This window comes from Aegilops tauschii, chromosome 7 (genome assembly GCF_002575655.3).
Source record: "Aegilops tauschii subsp. strangulata cultivar AL8/78 chromosome 7, Aet v6.0, whole genome shotgun sequence".
Lineage (NCBI taxonomy): Eukaryota > Viridiplantae > Streptophyta > Magnoliopsida > Poales > Poaceae > Aegilops > Aegilops tauschii.
The window spans coordinates 109,274,577-109,280,797 of NC_053041.3; the positions used below are offsets into that span (position 1 = coordinate 109,274,577).

General features: G+C 41.7%; 1 long non-coding RNA gene across 2 annotated transcripts; it reads right to left on the reverse strand.

Annotated features, from left to right (window-relative positions):
• Positions 1–4,520: 4,520 nt before the first annotated feature.
• Positions 4,521–5,750, reverse strand: LOC109753351 (uncharacterized). 2 transcript variants are annotated; one of them, XR_002230467.4, is made up of 3 exons: positions 5,456–5,750; positions 5,151–5,352; positions 4,521–4,732 (listed from the first exon to the last, which is right to left on the reverse strand). It is a non-coding gene; the product is annotated as an uncharacterized lncRNA (long non-coding RNA). The 2 variants fall into 2 exon arrangements; XR_002230466.3 differs by lacking the exon at positions 4,521–4,732 and having other exon boundaries at positions 4,874–5,352.
• Between the last annotated feature and the right edge of the window lie 471 nt (positions 5,751–6,221).

The following is a 6,221-nucleotide window of genomic DNA, read 5'->3' on the forward strand; positions in this document are numbered from 1 at the left end:
TTACTTTTGCTGCTGATTAAATTACCATGCAGGGTCAGGAAAAGAAGAAAGAGAGAAAGGATAGAAAGAAGGGAGGAAAGGAGAAGTCAGAGAGTGATAGAACTCAAATCATAGGGAAAAAGAGGAGTAACCCTTTTGATGCCCCACAAACGGGTAGTGATTTAAATTTTTCTTTTGAGAGAGAGATGGATAGCTATGAACGTCTATTGTACGGTGAGACGAGTGTTTCCTCAAAGAGAGTTTGTATGGGTAGAGTTGAAACTAGGAGGTATGTGGATGGGATTATTACGCATGTAGTGAAGGAAAAAGAGGAGGAGGAGGTTTATACACAGCAAAGGAAGGAGTCAATTGGAGAGGACGATGTTGTGGGCACTGATTTGGCGGCCTCCGCTCTGGAGGACCGCCAGGAGAAATGAGAGCAATTAGTTGGAACTGCCGTGGAATGTTGTCTTCCATGGCAGTTCGAGAGCTCCGGGAGCTCCAAGGTCGTAATTGTGCGAAGTTGATTTTTCTTTCCGAGTCGCATTTGAATAAAAGTAAAGCTGACGAGCTACGTTGTATATTAGGTTTTAGTTCCATGTTTTTAGATGAGAGTGATGGCAAGTCTGGTGGTCTTGTACTTTTTTATCAAAAAGAGAATAAAGTCGAGTTGAACTATTTGTCTTCCCATTTTATTGATGTTGTATTTATGAATGATAATTCTGTAAATTGGCGCTTTACGGGTTTCTATGGTTATCCGGCATGGAATGAAAAATATTTATCTTGGGCAGATCTTCGCCAACTGCATTCCCTTGCTGATTATCCTTGGGTAGTCATTGGAGATTTTAATGAAATTATCTACTCTAGCGAAAAAGAAGGTGGCAATGCTAGACCAAATGAAATGATGCAGGAATTCCGTAAGTGTTTGAGTGATTGTAACCTGGAGGATATGGGCTCTGTTGGTGATCCATTCACTTGGAGAAGGGGGGACATCCGTGAAAGGCTTGATCGAGCTGTATGTAATATAGAATGGGCAAACAAATTTCCGCGTGCGGCGATTATTAATGGGGAACATGTACACTCAGACCATCATCCGTTAATTCTTGATACAGATTATTTTGATAGTAACTTGATTAATCGTCGGAATGGTCGTGTGAGACAATTTGAAGCAAAATGGCTGAAAGAAGATACTGTTGAGGAGATTGTGAAGACTGCTTGGGAAAAAGCAAAGTTGGCGGGTATTGGTCCCTCTCTCGCAGCACGGACTAGAGCGGTGCATGATGATTTACATTCTTGGGACAGAATTACTTTGAAAGGACCAAAGAGAAGAATAAATAAGTTAAAAAAAAGAACTAGAGAGGCTGAAACGTGGTCCTATTAGTGGTGAGTCCCGCTCAAGGCAAAAGGAAATTCTAGTACTCATTGAAAATCTTTTGGACCAAGAGGAAATTTTTTGGTTACAGAGAGGTCGAGCGAACTGGCTGCTACATGGGGACCGTAATACTTCTTTTTTTCATAACGCTGCAACGGCCAGGAAAAAAAGGAACAATATTAGAAGACTTCTGGATGATACTAGGGTTTGGAAACAAGGAAATGATCTGAAGGAACATATTATGGGTTATTTCTCCAATCTTTTTACATCGGAGGTTTTATACCCAAATCAGGAAGTTTTGTCTCTTGTCCGGAGTAGAGTGACTACTGAGATGAATAGTGCTCTGCTCGCCCCTTATACTGCTGATGATGTTTGTAAGGCTCTTTTTGATATTGGCGATTTAAAGGCTCCGGGGCCAGATGGTCTTCATGCTATTTTTTATAAAAGATTTTGGCCCATGCTAGGGGATGATTTGGTGGATGAGGTCTTGAAAGCAGTGAATACTTGTACAATTCCACCGGGTTGGAATGATATTGCGATTGTGTTGATTCCCAAGGTCAACTCACCCGAAAAGGTAACCCAGTTTAGACCTATCAGTCTTTGCAATGTGGTATACAAAATTATCTCCAAAATGTTGTCAGCACGTTTGAAGGTTTTACTACCTGATATTATCAGCCCAACCCAAAGTGCTTTTGTGCCTGGTAGATTGATTACAGACAATGTTTTAGTGGCTTATGAGAGCTTTCATACTATTAAAAATAAGAGGGTGGGAAAAGAGGGTTTATGCGCTATCAAGCTTGATATGCACAAAGCTTACGATCGAGTCGAATGGCCTTTTTTGAAGGGAATTATGTTGAAACTCGGTTTCCAGGAGAGATGGGTAAATCTTATTATGAAATGTGTCTCTACTGGGTATAGGGTATGGATTAATGATGAAGAAACTGAAAGTTTCAAGCCTACTAGGGGCTTAAGACAAGGTGATCCATTATCTCCCTACCTTTTCTTATTATGCACGGAGGGCCTTACTACTCTCTTGGCGCATGCGGAGGAGATTGGGAATATTTCAGGAGTCAAGGTTTGTAGAGAGGCCCCTACTATCACAAATCTCCTTTTTGCGGATGACTCATTAATCCTCATGAAAGCTAATCAACAAAATGCGGAGACACTTAAATCAATTTTGGACTTATATTGTGCTGCGTCTGGACAAATGGTGAGCGTTGAAAAATCTAGCATATTTTTTCGCCCAAATACGAGTGGGGACATTAGAGAAAAAATTTGCTCAATTTTAAATATCATGATCGAAGCTCTCAATGATAAGTATCTGGGCCTGCCTGCGCATGTGGGGTTAGATAAGACTGATTGTTTCCAATATCTGATTGATCGCATTGTTATGAGAATTAGCGGATGGAAAGAAAAACTCTTATCCACTGGAGGCAAGGAAGTTCTTCTCAAGTCTGTTGTTCAAGCTATCCCAACTTATGCTATGTCGGTCTTTAAAATTCCTAAAAAAAATTGTAAAGGAATAACTGACAAGATGTCACATTTTTGGTGGGGTGATGACGACAACCAGAGAAGGATGCATTGGATGGCGTGGTGGAAAATGTGTGTCCCGAAAAGCCAAGGTGGAATGGGTTTTCGTGACATTCATTGTTTTAATTTGGCGATGTTGGCTAAACAAGCTTGGCGTCTCCTTGAGAACCCAGATTCCTTGTGTGCCACCATTTTGTGAGCTAAGTATTTTCCTGATGGAGATTTATTGAACGCAAAGTTAAAAAAGGGATCATCCTTCACATGGCAAAGTATTATGGCGGGGGTTAATACCTTAAAACATGGCTATATTTGGCGTGTTGGAAATGGTCAGAAAATTGACATTTGGGAAGATGCTTGGATCCCTAACTGTGCTAACAGGAAAGTCATCACTCCAAAGGGACAACATTTTTTTATCAAAAGTGTCTCATCTCATTGACCCCTCTTCGAACAGGTGGGATGAGGATCTCATCAGACAGACCTTGTGGCCTGTTGATTTACAGCGGGTCCTTGCTATCCCTCTGCCTTAGTTTGATATGTTAGATTTTGTTGCCTGGAGTCATACAAAGAGTGGGATTTTTTCTGTTCGATCTGCATATTTTGTTGAGTGGGATTATCAACATGGAAGGAAACTTCGTCGTACTAATGGAATGGGTCGAACAAACTTTAATCCAATTTGGTGTAAGATTTGGAAGTTATCTTGTCCAGCGAAGGTGAATTTTTTTATTTGGCGGACGCTGCATGGTACTCTTCCATGTCGTGTTACGCTTGCTAATAGACACATGAAAGTTTCACCTTTATGCCCTTGTTGTGCTTCTGGTTTAGAAGACACAAAGATATGTTGTTTCAGTGCCAGAAGGCAAAAGAGGTCTGGAGAAGGCTTGGATTAGACGAGATCATTGCTCAAGCTTGTGAAGTTGATCGTGCTGGAGAGGCGGTCCTTGAGTTTTTGTTGCTCATGCTTGACCAAGATTTATCTATTATGGGGTTCCAGAATACTCGGGAGATGATTGCCATTACGTCTTGGTATTTATGGTGGGAAAGACGTAAATTAGTGCACAAGGAGAGAATTCAAGATGCAAAACAGATTTCAATGGGGATACAAGCTCTTACGACTAATTATGTTGTTGCTTCCAGTCCAAGGGCTTCTATGAAAAGAGGGGGTTGGATTCGTCCCCCGGTGGGTTTTGTGAAACTTAATGTTGACGCTTCTTTTGATCATGATCTTCTTAAAGGTACGGCGGGGGCTGTCCTGAGGAACGACAAAGGGAAGTTTATTGCAGGGGGTACTTGGAAAATTGATCATTGCATCGATGCTCTAACAGCGGAAGCTTGGGCTCTCAGATTTGGTCTTTCACTACCACAACGTGCGGGTTGCAATCGCCTAGTTATTAATTCTGATAATTTGGAGGTTATTGAAACGATGAATAACGGCGGACGGTCAGCAGGAGCGGCGACGGCAATCTTTGATGATTGCTATTTTTTGGCGTGTGATTTTCCTACCTCTAGGTTTGAACATTGTAATAGGGAAGCCAATAAGGTTGCGCACGAGCTTGCTAGGTTGGCTAGATTTCTTCTACCATTGATTGGTTTGAGAAGCCTATGTTTGAGATTGTACCATTCCTCACAAACGATGTATCTGTTATTTTCGTTGAATAAAGTCCATTTGTTTTTTTTAAGTTAATAGTTATACAAAGCACTTACACAGAAAGGTGCACTACACATTTTTGTGTGGTGTGGTCAATACAATTTCTGGACTTGGTCTAGTGTGGATGGCTGATTCTGCATCGGACTGGGCATCGCAAATAGCCAAAGGTGGAGCCTTGCTCACTTTACTGTGGCATTCCATAGTTACTGCACAAAGAGAAGATATACAATTTGTAAGTGGAAAGCACATTCTCATAGGAGCCAGTCAATATGTGCCTTCCGGAATAGGATAGAATAGAGTAAACTGTTAGAAAGAACATTCAAGTGTTATCAGTACCTAATATCAGCTCACTTCACCAATCAATTGCAAATTAAAACTGACGGCTAAAATCATTTCTACAATTTTGCTATGCTCAAACAATTTCAACTCATTTCTTGTTCCCATCGTACTACACACAAGTCTACAAGAAGTAATGGTTTCCTTAATTTAACAACTCTACACTAATAAATATGCCTACAACCACCATTATGGTGTACAGTATTCAGTATTGTCAAATTAAAATGATAGGATCTCCCTGTTGCTGCATTAATATAAAACTTATTTACCAAATGAATTAGACTTTACCAACTTCTTGAAGACCAAAATCTGGACCCTAGACTTAGGGGCAATCAGCAGTTGCAGCCATTGAATTTGTGGTCCGCATACCAACTACATCTGCAAACCTGACAGGCCCTAACCAAGATCCCCTCTAGCCGCCTCAGTATTTAGGCCCCATTTTGGAAATGTGAAAACTGGCACAACTCTGTCCCGGTAGCGAACCATCATCCTGTGATTACAGTATTTTAAGACCGATTGGCACACAAGTTCCGTAAGCAAACGGGTGATGTTTGACCAGGCAATAGCGAACAATGTAATAGAAATCTTAATACCTTCAGACCTAGATCCAATACCAATCCGGTGGGGAATGCTCAGAGGAGTATTGGCGCGTAGGGCCAGCCGTCGGAGAGGAGAGAAGGCCGCAGAAGAATTATCGGCGCCGGTCGCCGGTCGCCCGCCCTGCGCGGAACGAGGGCGTCGTGCTGGGTTGGCGCGGTGGGCCAGCCGCCGAAGAGGAGAGAAGGAATTAGCTGCGGCCGCCGGCCGTCGGTCCTGTGCAGAACGAGTGCGTCGTGCTGGGCGAAGCCACCATCTCCTAACCCTAGTTATTGATGAGGAAAACTGAATCAGGATAGCTCCATGGGGAAAGGCACGGGATGGCTCATCTAGTCTTCCATAGGGATGCTGTCCCGAGGTACAGGAAGGTTACGGGGTTCTTTTTGCAATTCGTCCATCTTCTCATCTCACATCGTACACTCCTCATCCAACGGCACAGAATCAGGTTTCCATGCTTTCACTGAATATATGGTTTCCATCAGATATGTACTCAAATAGGATATACCCTTTGCCTGAGGTAGGGTTTGGCACCGTTTTCTCCATTGGATTTTTTCAGGGATTAGTTTTCTTACGGTAGGGAAGGGTTTCTTCGGGTTTTTACACTTTTATTCTACATTTCTTGGTTTTGTTTCATTTACATTTTCCTTCTCCATTTTTCTTTTTCTAATTTTTAAAAACATGTAACAATTTTTTGACTAAATACATTAACACATTTTTAAAATGTGAGATTTTTCAGTTACATGAACTAATAGAAAATGGTAA